General features: G+C 46.1%; 1 long non-coding RNA gene across 3 annotated transcripts in view; it reads left to right on the forward strand.

Moving 5' to 3' along the window:
- The first annotated feature begins 7578 nt into the window (after nucleotides 1-7578).
- LOC149461490 (uncharacterized) overlaps nucleotides 7579-21711 on the forward strand; it is a 94451-nt gene continuing 80318 nt past the window's right edge. For 2 of the 3 annotated variants that reach the window (XR_016312833.1, XR_016312832.1), the window contains exons 1-2: nucleotides 7579-7701; nucleotides 9769-9872. This is a non-coding gene — a long non-coding RNA (uncharacterized LOC149461490). Of the gene's footprint in view, nucleotides 7791-9768; nucleotides 9873-21711 lie in introns of all 3 variants that reach the window. The other variant, XR_016312834.1, reaches the window with a different exon arrangement.

Consider the following 21711-nt stretch of genomic DNA (forward strand, 5'->3'; position numbering starts at 1 on the left):
AAGGAGAGAAAATGCTTATTGAATGGCAGAGAATACATTTGTTGAACTATTATGTGAACTACCTCAATAACATTGAGTTTGATCAAGCCCATGACTGCTTCAAGTGTCTGGAGTGGATCCTTAGTACCTTTGCTGTTGTGAAGTGGGATAGTGCCCTGTTAAGCCTATGCTAAGCTGTGCATCTCATAACAACTCTGTGCAAACCTGGTCAGGCTAAGGGTTGGTGGTGGATGGGGGAGTAGAGGATCTACACATATGAATGACATCAGGCCTAGTGCAAGCCGTGTCCCCAGCTAGAGGAGTGTCGTTGCTATAGGTGACCAGGAGTATGGTGAGTGGGTGTACACGGCACTCCATGTCTCAGATACATTATACATGCATGAGTGTGGCAGAAGTTCTGCATGACCTGTGGACTGTAAGTATACCCAGTGAGTAGGCCTGAACAAGCCCAATTCTAGGCAGTCCCTGGCGGAGAACATGTGGGGGATTTAATCATGTATGGGGTCCACCCATAAACTGATATTGTATGCATGTTTTTTATATGTTGAATAAAAAAACAACAGTATTTATATGCACTTGTAACCCATATGACCCAAAGTAAGGTTCCACTATAATGACAGTTTAATGTCAACAGTAAATTAACTGACTGTCCACTTTATAGGAATACAAGGTTTTTTCCCCTCATGTGAGATGTGAGTTTTTAGCCTGCATTTAAAACCTGATTCCATGCTGACAAGTTCTACCCCTCCACCCCATTCCCCATGCATTTATTTTTTTATACATTGTTCACATACTTTGACACATTGCCTCCTTGATTGAATCAAGATTGTTGTTGGGCTCAAACATTTTAAAGTAGAATCTGGGCATAGTCTATTTGTTTCTGTCAGATTGTTAGACCACATCGTCTATTTTTCATAACTGGAGTCTAAGTTATTTAGCAACCATCTTTAGTATAGGAAGTGTTAATAAAGATCAGTGCCCTGCTGGATTTGGTGCGTATTTACAAGTCGATAGTGTAGGGAAAGGATACATGGCTGTCAGGGACAAAGAGATATCCTTAGGGAAAGATTCCTGCGTGAGTAGGGAGAGATGAGGGACACTGCTTTATACGTTACTATTTACCAACTTCCAGAACTACTCAAAGGACCTATACAGTTTCCTCTTAAGACACTTATGCCGCCCAGCCAGTCAGCCACCCCTCCTGCAGATGCCGCCCTGCAATAGTAGGTTATGTTAATTATGATAAAATCTGTGCTGGACACATACAGTACCATTGTACATCAGTGTTATGGTGCCTATTATTACCAACATCAATGTGTTGAGTGCTACTAGCAATACTGTGTTTGTACCTTAATTTCTACTGTACCTGTGACTTAAACACTACTGAGTTTGTTGTTATAAAGAGTGTTTGGAACTGTTAATCAAGTGTTCTACTGCAGTTAATACAGCCTTATTACGAGTGCTAGTGACTGCCGACTGATGTCTATCTTGTTATCCTTTATACCTGTAACTTATAAATACAATAACTGCCACCTTATCTTGACTCTGTCTACCTTTTCAGTGACTTGGGTACTAACTTCTTGGCCCTGCCCACAGATTGGTGTAATCAGCAGGATATGCTTAGTTCGTCTGCTTATGTGTAAGAAGTCCTAGTGACCACCATGGTACCCCTAGGAGTGGCCCTAGCTCTAGTCCCAAAGTTCAGTGGCACTAAAATTCTGGTTGTAGCAATCATGCATACAGAGATGGACGCGGTCCTCCATCTTGTTAAGGGTCTTCCATCTTCTATCATGCTCTAATCCCAAATCAGCTGTCCTCATCCCCCCTCCCTCTCTGTTGAGTGACATATGGTCTGTTTGATGCAGGTCACAGGCAGCAAACTCCATGGGAGGGTGTCATGGCAATAAATCCCAAAACCAAACTGGGGCCTAGCTGTCTGTTAGCTGTACAATCTGGGATATCGTAAAACCATAAACCAAGTCCTTCACTGAGTTCAAAGACATTCCAGATAAGTCATAAACCAGACACCACATTCGACATCCATTTTCCCTATGATTACATATCTTGGATTATGAAAGACTTACACAAACATGGAGCCCATATTCGGACGGCTCACTTTGAGACCAGTCTCCTGGTATATTACACCCCCTGTCTGACATATACAGAAGAGCAGAAAATTATATCTCCGTAACCATTCAAACAGATATGTCATATTTCATATCTAACCATTCGGCATGTGTCTGCATGTTAATCTACTAGTGGCCAGGCTGCTAAATACACCAAGAATAAATTGTGAACCATAATATGAGCTAGGAGAGTTTTTGGTCATAGCTTGGGTCTCCACCCCCAACTCCCTCCCCAAATGAGGCGATTGGTTTACAGGGAGACACCCTGTGGAGTTGCTAGAAAAAGTTAAGCTGAGTTGTGAGAGTTGAAGAATTCTCCTTTTGTTAACATCGGAACTAAGGTTGGGAGATAAGGCATCCTTTTGGCTCATGAAACCTGATCTGCCTAAGCCAGGACATTTGGCAAGTACTGTAGCCCTCTAAACTCCTTTCTGTTATCTCTTTGCTGTGCTATTGCTTTCTGTATATTTATATATATATTGGCTACATCTTTTTCTGTAAATATTTTTATTGCACCCTTTTGACCTTTTAGTAATAAATCTTACTTTCTGAAAGTGTTGAACTGTTTCTAACGTTCTTTAATGCAAACTATGAATTTCTGCCTCTGAAGAGTGCTACTGTGTGTGTGTTTTAAACTTCGGTATATGTCTGCCTGCGGTGACAGTGGTATACCAATGATTATTCAAACATCATAGTGTTATTGCTGATATTGCCGGGTTTCCTCTTTCTCTGCACAAAAAGGAGGTTGTGGCAGTGTGAAGGGTTAATTGCGTAATTAACCTGACCCAGTTACAATCGTTCCCAGGCTGCAGATACACAGGTTGTGCTCCATTAGCTGGAAAATCTTTGTGCAGAGTGCAGCTGGGCGTGGCATTGTTACGCACGTGACAGCTCGGTTTTAGATTGGCTAGTCCTTCGGTCACGAGTGTGGTGAGAAGGGCTGGGGTCTGAAGCCACGATCGTCACACTGGTAATGGATTGGGAAGAGAGACTGGAGAATGCAGTACACCTCTATCAGGTACCCACCAAGCTAATTCCTGAGCTAGCCATACATTTCCTGGAAGATGTCCTTCAAGCCATCATGGACTTGCTAGAGGGAGAACGTGCCACCCTAGCACAAATAGTCACCAGACAGGAAGGCTTTTTGGGAGAGAATGTCACACTGACTGAACAAAGACATTGGTTCTTCATGCACAGGCAACAAGAGGGCAAGAACCTAACCCATTTTGCTTTGACACTACAGGGTGCTGGAAGACACTGAGGACATCATGGCAGTGACGAGAAAGAGTAAGTAGCTGTTCCTCAAGGAGGAGGCCCTTGCCCTTCCCCTATCTTTGCCCTTGTGGTAGCTGTAGCCAGAATTGACACAGTCTGGCTGCATGCAACAAGATATGACTGGTCAAGCAAGTACTTGCTCAGGCATCAGGTTTCCTGGGAGAGAACCCCTTATGGAGGGACCCCGAAGAGGACTGGAGATTCAGCAGGGTGGTTGCTATGGGCAACTTGCTAGAAGCTGTAGCAGAGGGGCAACCTCCCGGAAGCATGTCAATTTGTACTCAGTCTAATGACTCAATTGCTTCTCCAAGTTCCAGAGTCCCGGCAATGATAAATAAACAGCAGGTTCCATGCCTAATTGACAAGGGATCCAAAGTCACCATTATGGAATATTACTTTTTTTAAAGTGGTACAGGGCCTAGAATCAGCTAGACCTGTCTATTATGGTTATCCCTGAAGGCAGTAAATAACCTCCCCATAGAGATGAAAAGAGTGACTTGGATGACGGTGCACGTATTTGGCTAGACAGTGGAATGGGTTGGAATAGTGGTGACCTGAAGTCCTGTAGTCTCCACCGTGCCAGTGGTCCTAGGCATTAATATCCTCAATACTTGGTCTTGTCCCAGCTCCTATGCAGAAGCTTCCACGGTCCCATCAAAGGTCAAAAGGATCAAGTGGTGTGGCAGAACTGGATTCACACTTATGAGCAACAAAAATGATAACCCAAAAAATTGGGGGTGGTCCGTTTGCCACCAAAACAGAAGTTGCAGTTACCCACAAAGAAAAAGGTGGTCTGCCGCCTTCCAACTGGGACTTGTAAAAAGCTACAAGGGGCCCCTGTCATGGTAGAACCCCAGAGAGACACATAGGTGGAAGGGGACTGCCCGGCAGCTAAGACTTCAATCAGGGCAAGGTACTTGTTTAGATGATCAGTTTTGGGGCCATGCCAGTTCTCTTACCAAGCCAAGCAATTTTTGCAGACATCTATAGTATGTAGTGCCAAAGAAGTGTGTTGCAACCTCCCAACCCATGGTGGAGGCTATTTGTGCCCCATTACAAGCTTCCATGGCTCCCCTGGAAGACTCCCAGTACCAGCAGCTATTAAATCAGGTGGCTCTCCTTTTACAGCACTTTCTGTTTGTCGCCAGGCCAGAGGACTATGGGTGCACTGACAAAATTGACCGTCCTATCCACACAGGGGATGCCTCTCCCATCAGGAAGCGTTATAGGAACATATCCCTTGCACTATGTCAAGAGGTCAAGGACTTAATCTGCAACATGTTGCAAAGTGGGATTGTGAGAGAAAATCGCAATCCCTGGGCCACACCTATTGTACTGGTCCAGAAGAAGGGTGGAAACCAGGGTTTCTTTGTGGATTATTGCATGCTTAATGCCTGCAGCCACTGGGAGGCCTGCCTATTGCCCCAGGTGGAGGAATCTCTTATGGCTTTGGACCAAGCCTGCTATTACTCCACCCTGGACTTGGCCAGTGGCTACTGGCAGGTCCCAGTAAAATAAAAGACTGCCTTTATAACATTGTTAGGCTTATACAAAGTTAATCAAATGTTCTTTGGACTGACTAGTGCCCCCAGAACTTTTCGAAGACTGATGGAGCAAACCTTGAACCAGGTGTTAACCTGTCTATTACAGTATGGGCTGAAATTAAAGCCTAGCAAACCATATGCAAAAGCAAATTCAATACCTGGGATGTGGTTGAGGCTAAGGAAGTGTCACTTGACCCCGCTAAGATTCAAGTCATACAAAATTGGAGTTCTCCCAGAACCCTGATCAAATTGCACTCTATCTTGGAGCTGGTGGGATATTACAGAGTAAATAATAGTGCAGTGCTGAATCCCTAAAGAAAAACAAAAAAACTATTTTCTTACAGTGACATGTGTAACAATGTATAAGAATATAGGTATTTATTTTTCCTTTAGGGATTCAATACTGCACTATTATTTACTCTGGACTTGGTATCACAAGGCTTTTTTGGTGCTAGCTGCTGTGGGGTGTGAGGTTGTTTTTGGAGTGCAGAGGTTTTATTTTATTTTTTGGGATATTACAGATACTTTATACCCAGGTTCACCCAAATCAGAGCATCCCTCAACCAGCTGTTGTATGGACAGCCTACCCAACAGAAGGGGTGGGCATTGCCCTCCATCTAGGCCCAATGCCTAATTTAAGCCCCTCTGCCAGCTTATGCAGACTATACCAAGCCCTTTAGTCTGCATGGGTGAAAGTTTGCAAGGCCTAGGAGCTGTATACTGGTGCAAGAGCAAAATGGGGATGTACAAGTGGCTCTTCTCTGGACAAACACGGACAAATTTGCCAAGTATCCTCTCCGGCTCAAATCAACATTTATACTTTGCATACATTGATTCAGCTAAACTGTGTGTGTGTGTGCGTGTGTGTGTGTGTGTGTGGGGGGGGGGCGCTAAAGCAAGAGGTGAGTGGCTCAACTAGCATGCTTTCAATTACAAAATCTGCTATAAGCCCGACCATTTACATAGCAACATAGATGCCCTCTCTCAGTTTACTGTTGAGCAGCCCCAGGGAGATTTTGATCAGGACCATGAAGACCTGGAAACGGCTCCTGTCCTATCCCCAATCATAACAGTTAGTAACATGTTGGTGGTCCAGGACACATCTGAGTCTGCCAGGGTGGCGGAGGTGTATACTCTTGCACAATGAGCCACCCTGCAACAGAAAGACAAATTTCCTAGATGTGGTGCTTCCTCTCCTGACAACAGAGATTCTTGACCAGGGAGTGTATTTTCTTACAGTGGGATTGTCTAGAGATCCAGGACAGCATCCTATACCACCGGGCTCATATACCTTCTTAACAGAGGGACATCTTCCAGATAGTAGTTCCACAGTCAGTTTTGCTGATGATTTGCCAACTGATGCATGCATCCATAGGTTATTTTAGAGAGGAATGCAAAGAAGCCCACATCAGGAGGTCTTTTTATTGCCCAGGACTAGTCAATTGAGGGCTACCATGCAGCGTTGCTCTGGGATCCCTCGATCACTTACTTTCTCCTGCGCTCCCGCGATGTCCCTCCTGCAGTGTCCCCGGCAATGCCCTCTGGCGGATGCCGGCATCTGTCATCTGGGTTCCGTCCCCTGCAAGCGTCGGGATGTACGGGGGACGGAACGGTGGGAAATTTGAAAATGACAAAAAGTGACATTCACTAAATACACTAAAATTGCATAGTAAAACATTACTGTATCAAACCATTTCACATACATTTTGTCCCTAGTGCTTTGTCCTGTGCCCTGCCTGCATTTTTACTGTTCTTTCTGCCTGGAAACTGAGAACCGTCCATGGCGTCCAAAAAGTGTCCCTTTAAGTCATAAGCGGTTTTAGACCAGCTAGAGAACAGCGATAGTAAATCAGAACTACTTGCAGAATTGAGTGATAATGATTCGTGGGGAAATTCGTCATCAGACACAGAAAACGATTTTGCTACTTTGCTCAGTGATGTGCGAACTTTGCGCTCTATTTCAAATTTCAGTGTTTTTGGTTTGATTATATTATTGAATTAAATGTATTATTATTATATTATTATTTTTTATGATTATTTATGAAATTATAATTTATGATTTCGTGTTTCAAATTGTAACATACCCGGGATGTTTACTAGACTCTTGTTCGGACAGATTTCAGTGAGTTATTCCTAAAAATTACAGGACTACAATAAAAAAAATACATATTTCCATGCAAAAAATTGTACCGCTTTGAGCACAGAAATATGGACATAATCAGACCGCAAGGGAGGTTAAGACCCTCGCACTGTTAGTGAAATTTTACCATAACCACTATTTGATGCGTTGTGGGATGGTATGTGCATGGGGGAGGGGATTTTGTGGGGTCGTTCCTGAGTTCCTGCACCTATTTTCTGAAAAAAAAGCTATATACATATACAGTATATATATTTTTTTTTCAAGGCTAGCCAATGAAGATCATAAAAAAACCTCATGAATTATATAGTAGTGAGCGGCATTCATTAACACAAGCTTACAAAATGAGACACATGTCATAAACACACACTCCTCATACACCATGCTTGGCAGGATTAGCACTCCCCTGCCATTCAATTCTTTAGATCTCTAGCATGCCAGGGGGCCTATGTTTCCCCTTCACCATTCCACATTCAGCCACTAATCTGCATCCCATGGGAGGACTAAATAATGTGCAAGGGGTCATATCACCCTCTACAACTAGGACTCAAGACCTCTACAGAGCCCACAAGGGCATAGTAGGGGACGAAGGGAGAAGCTGGATTATTCATACAATAAGGTAAGTATGGCAGTTGAGTCATTTGAGTTACAGACAAAGAGATGAAGTGACTGATGAACAAGAAGCAGAAATCAGGGGGGTGTTTGAAGGTAATCTGACAGCACTAGAGATTCATTCAATGTATTGCACTATTGTCTGTTGCTTTGGACAGAGCAGATGTTACTGGACAGAGGACAGCATAGGAGGCTGTCGACACATCCAGCTGTGACTTACAAAAGAGAAATTTTGGAAGAGACAGCTCCTACAGATAAAAGAGCAAGTTATACGTATATGAAGACAAGAAAAATAGGGTGAACCTTAGGCTGGCTGTATATCAGCAGATTTTTCTCTAGGAAAGTATCGAAATTTTGTTTTGCTGGTATTACAAAGTGAAACGTAGAAGCGTGATGGCAGAAAAAAAAGACCAAGTGGTCCATTAAGTCTGGCCCATTTTTTCATATTTTTTTATTTCATTTTTTAAACTTTTTTTAGTCTCAGTTTAGATCTATGCCCCAAGCATGTTTGAATTCATTCACTATTGAGTGACTCACTACCTCTGCTAGAAGTCTATTCCAAGCATCCACTACTCTTTGGAAATAACATTTTATAAGGTTAGTTACAAATTTTCCTCCTGTTAGTTTGAGGTCATTTTCTCGTGTTCTTGATCTTAGTTTCATATTGAAAATACTGCCCTCCTAAACCTTATTCACACTCTTAAAGCGGTATTAAACCCAAAACCAAAAATGTCATATATTGCAGCTTACCAATCATTAGATTTGGTGGATGCATTTGTGTTCTTGTTTTAGGTATTTTTTACTTTAATTTCACCTGGTAATCTGGCTAGTAACACACTCACTGTATTAGAGTTTCCCCATTCTGGATGAAGGAACATGGGGGCACTTTGGACAGAAGCATTGTCATTAGCGGGGAAGGGGAATGTTAGACGGGCTAGAAAATTTAAATATACTAACAAATTGAAGCTGAACTCCAGCTAACATTTTATAAGCAGTTACAGCAAACATTTTTTTCCTTTTAAGATAATGGTTTTACATAAGTATAAAGAAGCTGATCATTGCAAGTACCCTGTCAGTAGTAAATGGTTTGTTTCAACCTTCTAACTGCTAAAATTGCATAACAACTTGTTTTGTTAAAAGACAACAGACTTACTGGCCGGATGACCAGGTGAAAATAACTGACACCATTCTTTCTAAAATGTATGACCAGGTCCTATCTACAATATATTATTATTATTTATTATACAGGATTTATAGAGTGCCAACTGTTTACTCAGCGCTTTACAGAATATAGATAACATGTAATAATATCGTGACAAAAAGATTAGATGACCACAAGTTTTGCCTGTTCTTGGGGAAGTTCTTGAGTGGTGTGGCCTGCTGCAGCCACTGCTCTCAACACATGCGTTTGTGACAGTTGGGAAAAAAATGTGATCCATTATTGTTCGCAACAGATAGCAAGTAAATCTTGAAAACTTTGTAATGTTTCAAATGTTTACATGGTAAGGGAAACACATAATTTTCAGCCATGTCTGTCTTTTTTTTTCCTTTTGTAAGGATACCTACTGTATGCTAGCGTGTTATCTCTGAGAAATGAGCCTAGTCTAAAACTAGTAAATGGACGAATACATAAATTCTTGCTATGCTGTCTATGTGAGATTTCTTTATATTTCTATGTGTTTTTCTATATTTCTATTTGAGTCAGATGCCAGACTATTGTAGAGGAAGATATCTATATTCTTCTAGCTCAGGAAAAGTGATGATGCAATGTAGCTCTCTATACATTTAGTAGATCATTATTCTATAGCCTAGAGTGCCATAATGTGTCATACTATTGACAAAGATTGAGATACACTACCAGCTCCTGATTGTTTACCCATATGGCAGAGCATAGACTTGTTCATAGAGAGCTGTAGCTATGTATTACTTAAAGTAAATTCTAGAAACATGATGCCTCTGAGCACATGGCATTTTGTATAGAGCAAAAGTGTAATAGGATCACATGTATGGCCTCCTCCTCCTTTACATTACTACACTGATCAATATGTTCATTATACTTTATTCTTCAAACCAGCACTCCAAAAACGCTGTCAAGAACCTCAACCTTTTATAATCGTCCTTCATCCGTCTGGACCTTCCGCTTTGGTTTGCACATTTTTCATGTCATTCAAGATGTAGGTGGGTATGCCTTTTTTTAATTCTATTCAGCCTTTGTTAATAGCATTATGCATCATTTCTCTTGCTGAGCAAGGAAAAGAGCTGTAATGAGTACATCAGGCTGACTCAGTAAAGCACTGCACTAAGCAGTGTCAGAGAACAAAATGCAATAACCCATAGCAAGCAAGTGGTTTGACTACTAGAGACAGAAATCTGGTTCTTTGGAGTGCACTTTGTACAGCATTGTTGCTGGTTGTAACAATGTTGCTGAATCACATTCTCCGTGTATCCCAAATCCTATGGTAAATGTCAGTCAATTATTTGATAACGACAATTTAAACATCAAAATATTTGATTTGAGATGTCATTTATATATGAGATGCAGTTTATGACAGAAATATGTTAAAGTAGCTTTTATTATGTTTAACTTCAACTTAAATTGTTATACAAATTTACTGTTGAATTACTTTATATTTAAACTTGCCAATACTGGTATTATGTATTTTTAAATTTACTTTTTAATTCATTTTTATTTAAAGTGTGTTTTAAGTATTATATATTTCTCTGCCTTATATTACAGTCATTTGTTTATGCCTTTTTATGTAACAGCAAAGGTTGCAGATTGTTTAGAGCTCCTGCAAACAGGAGTTTGTATTGCATGTCTTTATCTTCGAAAATGTAAGAACAGTTATTAAGATTGACCAATTCCAAAATGCAAAGTGACAGGAAAATGACTGCAATTCATGTATATTTATATACATGCCTGTGTTTCTATCTGTCACTATGAATAAACCGTACCTCCATTTATCATTCTCTATAATCTAATAAGGCACTTACCCTGTAATAGCTACAGTTATATAAATGTATACTCACATAAACATTGGGATTCATTTATTAAAGAAGAAATTTTAATTTAACTCAGTGACCCTGTATTTGCTTCTATCATCCACACAAGTACAACAGAAATGGTTTTAATTGTCTAAATTCTGCATGCACGTAGGTATTTAAAGTGAACACAGGCTTAGTTGGCTAAGTAAAAATGTACTCATACTATTAAATGGAATGTATATTGTGTTTTCAGTTAACACTTATTTTGGTCATTATTGCATTGTTTACTTTAAATTAATTTTTATGTGGCATTCCCATTTTACATTCTTTTCTGTTTTAATTGGTATTCTCTTAAATGTTGAGATTAGTAGATTAACTATGGGCATAGTTAATTAGTTACTACAATGACTCTGTTTAGTAAATGGTAAAATACCAGCTGATTGGCTTGATTGAGGAAAATGTTGCAATATGTTCCCCTCAAAAGAGGTTTAGCAAACAATTGACTTCTGTGGAGTGGGGATGGACATACACCAATCAAAAGTTGGCTGGTCCCTGCTGGACCAATAAATTTCGATCAGTGTATGGTCAGCTTTAGGAGGACAGTGAACAGCACTGGAGTGATATCATCAGATCTCACTCCAAATCTCCTGACATAGCAGTCACAGGCAGGAGTGCCTTAGATCTCATACTGCAGATACACAGCCCTAAGTACAGTGCCTTGAGAAAGTATAAAATTTTCCACATTCTGTCATGTTACAACTAGAGATGAGCGAATCGAAGTATCCGAAGTGGAATTCGAGTCGAATATCGGAAAAATTTCGATTCGTGCCGAATCCGAAAAATAGCCTAATTCGGACGCGCGAATCGAAATTTTTCAGAAAATGGCGGCTGACATGTGCGGCGACGGAGCGGGGATGTCTGGGAAGGCGCGCAGACAAGGCGCGCTGACCCATAATGCATTCCTCAACTACATGTGATCGCATCAGCCAATCAGCAGCCAGCCAGCCAGCACTGTGTAATGGTCGAGCTATAAATAGCGGCCATTTTGGAATTCTTCATTTGCCTGCAGTTATTGAACAGAGGCAGACCGCTCTGTACTAGGGACAGGGACAGAGTTAGGGCCACAGAAACGATAATTGGGGACAGAGAAAAGTTACTTAGGGACAGAGAACCATTACTCAGGGACACAGACTTGTTAATGAGGGCCACAGAATCGTTATTTAGGGACAAAGAAACGCTAGTTAGGGCCACAGAATTCATACTCAGGGACAGACAGAATTGTTACTCAGTGCCAGAGAATTGTTACTTAGGGCCACAGAAACGTTATTAGGGCCACAGAATTTTTACTCAGGGACAGACAGAATTGTTACTGAGTGCCAGAGAATTGTTACTCAGGGACAGACAGAATTGTTACTGAGTGCCACAGAACTGTTACTTAGGGCCACAGAAACTTTAATTAGGGCCACAGAATTTTTACTCAGGGACAGACAGAATTGTTACTGAGTGCCAGAGAATTGTTACTCAGGGACAGACAGAATTGTTACTGAGTGCCAGAGAATTGTTACTTAGGGCCACAGAAACTTTACTTAGGGCCACAGAATTTTTACTCAGGGACAGACAGAATTGTTACTGAGTGCCAGAGAATTGTTACTCAGGGACAGACAGAATTGTTACTGAGTGCCAGAGAATTGTTACTCAGGGCCCCAGAAACTTTACTTAGGGCCACAGAATTTTTACTCAGGGACAGACAGAATTGTTACTGAGTGCCAGAGAATTGTTACTCAGGGACAGACAGAATTGTTACTGAGTGCCAGAGAATTGTTACTTAGGGCCACAGAAACTTTACTTAGGGCCACAGAATTGTTACTCGCACAGACACAGAATTGTTACTCGCACAGACACAGAATTGTTACTGAAGGCCACAGAACTGTTACTTAGGGCCACAGAATTGTTACTCGCACAGACACAGAATTGTTACTCGCACAGACACAGAACTGTTACTGAGGGCCACAGAACTGTTACTTAGGGCCACAGAATTGTTACTCGCACAGACACAGAATTGTTACTCAGGGCCACAGAACTGTTACTTAGGAACAAAGAAACGCTAGTTAGGGCCACAGAATTCATACTCAGGGACAGACAGAATTGTTACGGAGTGCCAGAGAATTGTTACTCAGGGCCACAGAAACTTTACTTAGGGCCACAGAATTTTTACTCAGGGACAGACAGAATTGTTACTGAGTGCCAGAGAATTGTTACTCAGGGACAGACAGAATTGTTACGGAGTGCCAGAGAATTGTTACTCAGGGCCACAGAAACTTTACTTAGGGCCACAGAATTTTTACTCAGGGACAGACAGAATTGTTACTGAGTGCCAGAGAATTGTTACTTAGGGCCACAGAAACTTTACTTAGGGCCACAGAATTGTTACTCGCACAGACACAGAATTGTTACTCGCACAGACACAGAACTGTTACTGAGGGCCACAGAAACTTTACTTAGGGCCACAGAATTGTTACTCGCACAGACACAGAATTGTTACTCGCACAGACACAGAACTGTTACTGAGGGCCACAGAACTGTTACTTAGGGCCACAGAATTGTTACTCGCACAGACACAGAATTGTTACTCAGGGCCACAGAACTGTTACTTAGGGACAAAGAAACGCTAGTTAGGGCCACAGAATTCATACTCAGGGACAGACAGAATTGTTACGGAGTGCCAGAGAATTGTTACTCAGGGCCACAGAAACTTTACTTAGGGCCACAGAATTTTTACTCAGGGACAGACAGAATTGTTACTGAGTGCCAGAGAATTGTTACTCAGGGACAGACAGAATTGTTACGGAGTGCCAGAGAATTGTTACTCAGGGCCACAGAAACTTTACTTAGGGCCACAGAATTTTTACTCAGGGACAGACAGAATTGTTACTGAGTGCCAGAGAATTGTTACTCAGGGACAGACAGAATTGTTACGGAGTGCCAGAGAATTGTTACTCAGGGACAGACAGAATTGTTACTGAGTGCCAGAGAATTGTTACTTAGGGCCACAGAAACTTTAATTAGGGCCACAGAATTTTTACTCAGGGACAGACAGAATTGTTACTGAGTGCCAGAGAATTGTTACTCAGGGACAGACAGAATTGTTACGGAGTGCCAGAGAATTGTTACTCAGGGCCACAGAAACTTTACTTAGGGCCACAGAATTTTTACTCAGGGACAGACAGAATTGTTACTGAGTGCCAGAGAATTGTTACTCAGGGACAGACAGAATTGTTACGGAGTGCCAGAGAATTGTTACTCACGGCCACAGAAACTTTACTTAGGGCCACAGAATTTTTACTCAGGGACAGACAGAATTGTTACTGAGTGCCAGAGAATTGTTACTCAGGGACAGACAGAATTGTTACTGAGTGCCAGATAATTGTTACTTAGGGCCACAGAAACGTTATTAGGGCCACAGAATTGTTACTCAGGGACAGACAGAATTGTTACTGAGTGCCAGAGAATTGTTACTTAGGGCCACAGAAACTTTAGTTAGGGCCACAGAATTGTTACTCAGGGACAGACACAGAATTGTTACTGAGGGCCACAGAACTGTTACTTAGGGCCACAGAATTGTTACTCGCACAGACACAGAATTGTTACTCGCACAGACACAGAATTGTTACTGAGGACCACAGAACTGTTACTTAGGGCCACAGAATTGTTACTCGCACAGACACAGAATTGTTACACAGGGACACAGAACTGTTACTGAGGGCCACAGAACCGTTACTTAGGGCCACAGAATTGTTACTCGCACAGACACAGAATTGTTACTCGCACAGACACAGAATTGTTACTCGCACAGACACAGAATTGTTACTGAGGACCACAGAACTGTTACTTAGGGCCACAGAATTGTTACTCGCACAGACACAGAATTGTTACACAGGGACACAGAACTGTTACTGAGGGCCACAGAACCGTTACTTAGGGCCACAGAATTGTTACTCGCACAGACACAGAATTGTTACTCGCACAGACACAGAATTGTTACTCGCACAGACACAGAATTGTTACTGAGGGCCACAGAACTGTTACTTGGGGCCACAGAAACGTTAATCAGGGACACAGAATTGTTACTGAGGGCCACAGAACTGTTACTTAGGGCCACAGAATTGTTACTCGCACAGACACAGAATTGTTACACAGGGACACAGAACTGTTACTGAGGGCCACAGAACCGTTACTTAGGGCCACAGAATTGTTACTCGCACAGACAGAATTGTTACTCGCACAGACACAGAATTGTTACTCGCACAGACACAGAATTCTTACTCGCACAGACACAGAATTGTTACTCAGGGAAACAGAACTGTTACTGAGGGCCACAGAACTGTTACTTAGGGCCACAGAATTGTTTCTCGCACAGACACAGAATTGTTACTCGCACAGACACAGAATTGTTACTGAGGGCCACAGAACTGTTACTTGGGGCCACAGAAACGTTAATCAGGGACACAGAATTGTTACTGAGGGCCACAGAACTGTTACTTAGGGCCACAGAATTGTTACTCGCACAGACACAGAATTGTTACTCAGGGACACAGAATTGTTACTCAGGGACACATAATCGTTTAATTAAAGAGTATGTCAGACAACATGCAGAGGAGTGGCAGAGGAGGCAATGTTTTAGGAGCGAGCAGACGTGGCAGCAGAGGAAGGGGTCGAGGCAGCACTATTCGCAGCCAGAGGCCAGTGCTCCCGGTGTCATCCAGCGGTCGTGTCTCCACCGACAACCCTGCCGTCATCGATTGGTTGGCTCGGTCGTCTTCCTCTTCCCAGGTCACCTCTGACACCTACAGCCAACGGTCGGTGGGTACGTCAGACACAACCGTTAGTTGGCATGGCCCGGGACCAAGCCCACTGAAATCACGTGTCCTCTACCTGCCCCTGTCCTTTGGTGTTCCCTCACCAAGCGAAGTATCGCATGCTGTGGGCTCAGCCCCACTGTACAGTGAGGAAGAGCTAACAGAGGGCGGTCAGGAACGGGGGGAGACATCCGCCTTTTCAGCAGCTAGGCGAAGAAGTAGTGGCGAGGAGAGTGGCCCGGTAGCCGGTCTAGAGACAGGTCTGTCTCCTGACCCAGACGCAGCCGAGGGGGCTAGTAGTGAGGCGGAGACCCTACTTGATGATGAGGAGGTTGATCGCACTTGGCAGCCTCGTCGTCATCAGGCAATTTCTTCCGCATCATCAGGAGAAGAGGGTGGCAGCTTGGCAGTGAGCGAAACAGTCGGTGGGTTGCCCAGGAGACAGCAGCAGGGTCGCAGCAGTGTCAGTGGAAGCAGTGTCAGTGGAGCCAAACGGCCACGGAGTAGAGCACCAGCTCCACTGCAGCCTACCACCACGGCCAGTAGTGGTGCCGGTGTGCACGGAGGAAGCAGCAGTCAGCCAGTGAGGAGTATCGGGGGCAAAGTTTCCTACTCGGCGGTGTGGCAATTTTTCGTCAAGCCGCCCGAGGAAGTAAACGTAGCCGTATGTCGACTATGTGGCCAGAAAGTCAAGCGTGGCCAGGGGGCCCATGTTGGGACTACAGCGTTGCGGCAGCATATGCAGCGTCGCCATTTGGTGGCCTGGGAAAACCGTGATAAAGATACGGCGGTTCTGCCCGCCCCAGCCCCCGCTCCATCACCCGCTCTGTTACTTGCTCCGTCACCCGACGTCAATCGCCCTCCATCAGCCACTCAAGGCTCCAACACCTCTGCTGAGGGGAGTTGTCACTTGTTGGCATCTTCCGCTCGTTCAGATGCTCCTTCTCCTGCTACTCCTCTTCACGGATTCCGTCAGCAGTCTTTCTTGGAATCCGTTTCCAAGAGACAACAGTTTGCGAGCACGCACCCGACGGTGCAAAAGCTGAACGTCCTCCTGTCCAAGTTGCTGGTGCTGCAGTCCCTCCCTTTCCAAGTGGTGGACTCAGCACCTTTCAGAGAAATGATGGCTTGTGCCGCGCCGCGGTGGAGAGTGCCAAGCCGTCATTTCTTCGCCAAAAAGGCAGTGCCAGCCCTGCATTCACATGTAGAAGAGATGGTGGGCCAGTCTTTGAGCATGTCGGTCTCTGCCAAAGTGCACGGCAGCGCCGACGTGTGGAGCTGTAACTACGGTCAGGGACAGTACATGTCATTTACGGCCCACTGGGTGAACGTGGTGCCGTCACAGCCGCACCAGCAACTTGGACAGGTCACGCCGCTTTTGCCTCCACGTTTGCACGTCCTTGGTCCGGCAAAGATGTCCGCCTCTACCACCTCTTCTTCCGCCGTGTCCTCAGCCGCCACCCCCGTGCCAAGTCCCATTACCCGACCGGCATATCACATGTGCAGGGCGCAACGGTGTCACGCTGTTCTGCACCTGGTATGCCTTGGCGAACGTAGTCACACAGGGGAGGAACTTCTGAGTGTAATGAACAGAGAAATCGACAGATGGCTGTCTCCGCGCAAACTGAAAATCGGAACCATGTTGACCGACAACGGAAAGAACATGGTGTCTGCTCTGCGTCAAGGAAGGTTGTGCCATGCGCCATGCATGGCTCACGTGTTCAATCTGGTTGTCAAGCGGTTCCTAAAATCCACCATCCCACTGCAAGACATCCTTAAAATGTCACGTAAACTTTGCATGCATTTCAGCCATTCCTACACCGCAAAGCACACCCTCCTTGAGCTGCAGCGGCAGAACGGAATTCCACATCATCGCCTGATCTGCGACATTGCAACAAGGTGGAATTCAACCCTACACATGTTAGACCGCCTTTACGAGCAGCGAAAGGCCATCACCGATTTCCTGATGTTACAAGCGGATAAAGGTACTCCCCTGTGTAACTTCGATGTCAGCCATTGGCAGCTCATGCGTGACACCTGCCGCTTGCTCAGGCCCTTTGAGGAGGCCACGCTATTCGTGAGTCGGCAGGACTATGGGATGAACGACGTCATTCCTCTGTTGCACGTCCTTGAACAAATGATCTCAACGCCACATGACCCCTGTGGGGGCAGGACAGGAAGAAGAGGAGGAGGTAGAGGAGGACATTTGTGCTCAGGAATTATTGAGTGAAATGGGTGGTTTTTCCACTCAGCGGACAGGAGTGGAGGAGCAGGAGCATCTGGTAGAGGAGGAGGAGGAGGAGACAGAGGACCCAGACGCACCGTGGCAGTATGCTGTGGAGATGGAGGCAGGGAGTCCCTCGCATTCCTTGGCACAAATGGCCCATAGCATGCTCGGTTGCTTGCGTAGCGACAGCCGAATAATAACCATCAGACAGAGGGATGACTTTTGGCTGTCCACCTTGTTGGACCCTCGCTACCGTTCCAAAATGGTGGCCTTTTTCACACCTGCTGAGAGGGAGGCCAAAATAACGTACTATAAAAACCACCTATGTAGTCAGTTGGTCTCTGCCTTTGTGCGCCAACGTCCATCCTCAGACACTGTGGGCCCTGTGCGCTCGCGTTCCGCTGCCATGGCAGCAGGGGAGGGGTGGGGTGGTAGGAGCAGTGGCAGCTCCACCAGCAGCGGCTGCCTCAGTCTGCAGTCGATGATGAGTAGCTTTCTTCACCAGCGCAGTGAGGAAACTACTAACCAGCCGCAGCAGCAGCAGCATCAGGTGGACCTGGAGCAGGACCTCAAACAACAGGCTTGGGCCTACTTGGACAGCACCCTGCCAACCGAGGTAGACAATCCCCTTGACTACTGGTCAACGAAACTTGACCTTTGGCCCCAACTAGCTGAATTTGCCCTTGAAAGGCTGTCATGCCCGGCCAGTAGCGTGGCATCGGAGCGCGTGTTTAGTGCGGCAGGAGGTATTGTAACTCCGCGGAGGACACGACTGTCCACCCAAAGTGTGGAGAGACTCACGTTTGTGAAAATGAATCAGGCGTGGATTAGTCTGGATTTCAAACCACCAGTTCCTGACACAACTGACTAAATCCGCCATGAATCATGCCTCAAACATGTGCCACTTTCAGGTCTCCTCACACACTGCTGGTGTGTAGAATTTTTTGACATAGGGTGCTGGCAGATTACGGGCCTCCCATAGCTGCTGCCAGGCCCCTAATCTGCCATAGGCCCCTATATACCGCCTCCTCATGCTGCTGCCAGGTCCAGAGTCTCTCATGGGTCCCTGTACGGCCTCCCATTGCTGCTGTCTCCATTGCCACACTCTGCCATGTGCCACTTTCAGGTCTCCTCACACACTGCTGGTGTGTTGAATTTTTTGACATAGGGTGCTGGCAGATTACGGGCCTCCCATTGCTGCTGCCAGGCCCCTAATCTGCCATAGGCCCCTATATACCGCCTCCTCATGCTGCTGCCAGGTCCAGAGTCTCTCATGGGTCCCTGTACGGCCTCCCATTGCTGCTGTCTCCATCGCCACACTCTGCCATGTGCCACTTTCAGGTCTCCTCACACACTGCTGGTGTGTAGAATTTTTTGACATAGGGTGCTGGCAGATTACGGGCCTCCCATAGCTGCTGCCAGGCCCCTAATCTGCCATAGGCCCCTATATACCGCCTCCTCATGCTGCTGCCAGGTCCAGAGTCTCTCATGGGTCCCTGTACGGCCTCCCATTGCTGCTGTCTCCATCGCCACACTCTGCCATGTGCCACTTTCAGGTCTCCTCACACACTGCTGGTGTGTAGAATTTTTTGACATAGGGTGCTGGCAGATTACGGGCCTCCCATAGCTGCTGCCAGGCCCCTAATCTGCCATAGGCCCCTATATACCGCCTCCTCATGCTGCTGCCAGGTCCAGAGTCTCTCATGGGTCCCTGTACGGCCTCCCATTGCTGCTGTCTCCATCGCCACACTCTGCCATGTGCCACTTTCAGGTCTCCTCACACTGCTGGTGTGTAGAATTTTTTGACATAGGGTGCTGGCAGATTACGGGCCTCCTATAGCTGCTGCCAGGCCCCTAATCTGCCATAGGCCCCTATATACCGCCTCCTCATGCTGCTGCCAGGTCCAGAGTCTCTCATGGGTCCCTGTACGGCCTCCCATTGCTGCTGTCTCCATCGCCACACTCTGCCATGTGCCACTTTCAGGTCTCCTCACACTGCTGGTGTGTAGAATTTTTTGACATAGGGTGCTGGCAGATTACGGGCCTCCTATAGCTGCTGTCAGGCCCCTAATCTGCCATAGGCCCCTATATACCGCCTCCTCATGCTGCTGCCAGGTCCAGAGTCTCTCATGGGTCCCTGTACGGCCTCCCATTGCTGCTGTCTCCATCGCCACACTCTGCCATGTGCCACTTTCAGGTCTCCTCACACACTGCTGGTGTGTAGAATTTTTTGACATAGGGTGCTGGCAGATTACGGGCCTCCCATAGCTGCTGCCAGGCCCCTAATCTGCCATGGGCCCCTATACCGCCTCTTCATGCTGCTGCCAGGTCCACAGTCTCTCATGCCATGTGCCACTTTCAGGTCTCCTCACACTGCTGGTGTGTTGAATTTTTTGACATAGGGTGCTGGCAGATTACGGGCCTCCCATAGCTGCTGCCAGGCCCCTAATCTGCCATAGGCCCCTATATACCGCCTCCTCATGCTGCTGCCAGGTCCAGAGTCTGTCATGGGTCCCTGTACGGCCTCCCATTGCTGCTGTCTCCATCGCCACACTCTGCCATGTGCCACTTTCAGGTCTCCTCACACTGCTGGTGTGTAGAATTTTTTGACATAGGGCGCTGGCAGATTACGGGCCTCCCATAGCTCCTGCCAGGCCCCTAATCTGCCATAGGCCCCTATATACCGCCTCCTCATGCTGCTGCCAGGTCCAGAGTCTCTCATGGGTCCCTGTACGGCCTCCCATTGCTGCTGTCTCCATCGCCACACTCTGCCATGTGCCACTTTCAGGTCTCCTCACACACTGCTGGTGTGTTGAATTTTTTGACATAGGGTGCTGGCAGATTACGGGCCTCCCATAGCTGCTGCCAGGCCCCTAATCTGCCATGGGCCCCTATATACCGCCTCCTCATGCTGCTGCCAGGTCCACAGTGTCTCATGCCATGTGCCACTTTCAGGTCTCCTCACACTGCTGGTGTGTTGAATTTTTTGACATAGGGTGCTGGCAGATTATGGGCCTCCTATAGCTGCTGCCAGGCCCCTAATCTGCCATAGGCCCCTATATACCGCCTCCTCATGCTGCTGCCAGGTCCAGAGTCTCTCATGGGTCCCTGTACGGCCTCCCATTGCTGCTGTCTCCATCGCCACACTCTGCCATGTGCCACTTTCAGGTCTCCTCACAATGCTGGTGTGTAGAATTTTTTGACATAGGGTGCTGGCAGATTACGGGCCTCCCATAGCTGCTGCCAGGCCCCTAATCTGCCATAGGCCCCTATATACCGCCTCCTCATGCTGCTGCCAGGTCCAGAGTCTGTCATGGGTCCCTGTACGGCCTCCCATTGCTGCTGTCTCCATCGCCACACTCTGCCATGTGCCACTTTCAGGTCTCCTCACACACTGCTGGTGTGTTGAATTTTTTGACATAGGGTGCTGGCAGATTACGGGCCTCCCATAGCTGCTGCCAGGCCCCTAATCTGCCATGGGCCCCTATATACCGCCTCCTCATGCTGCTGCCAGGTCCACAGTGTCTCATGCCATGTGCCACTTTCAGGTCTCCTCACACTGCTGGTGTGTTGAATTTTTTGACATAGGGTGCTGGCAGATTATGGGCCTCCTATAGCTGCTGCCAGGCCCCTAATCTGCCATAGGCCCCTATATACCGCCTCCTCATGCTGCTGCCAGGTCCAGAGTCTCTCATGGGTCCCTGTACGGCCTCCCATTGCTGCTGTCTCCATCGCCACACTCTGCCATGTGCCACTTTCAGGTCTCCTCACAATGCTGGTGTGTAGAATTTTTTGACATAGGGTGCTGGCAGATTACGGGCCTCCCATAGCTGCTGCCAGGCCCCTAATCTGCCATAGGCCCCTATATACCGCCTCCTCATGCTGCTGCCAGGTCCAGAGTCTGTCATGGGTCCCTGTACGGCCTCCCATTGCTGCTGTCTCCATCGCC

This window comes from Staurois parvus, unplaced genomic scaffold (assembly GCF_062004578.1).
Source record: "Staurois parvus isolate SC_StPar_1 unplaced genomic scaffold, SC_StPar_1.0 ptg000199l, whole genome shotgun sequence".
Lineage (NCBI taxonomy): Eukaryota > Metazoa > Chordata > Amphibia > Anura > Ranidae > Staurois > Staurois parvus.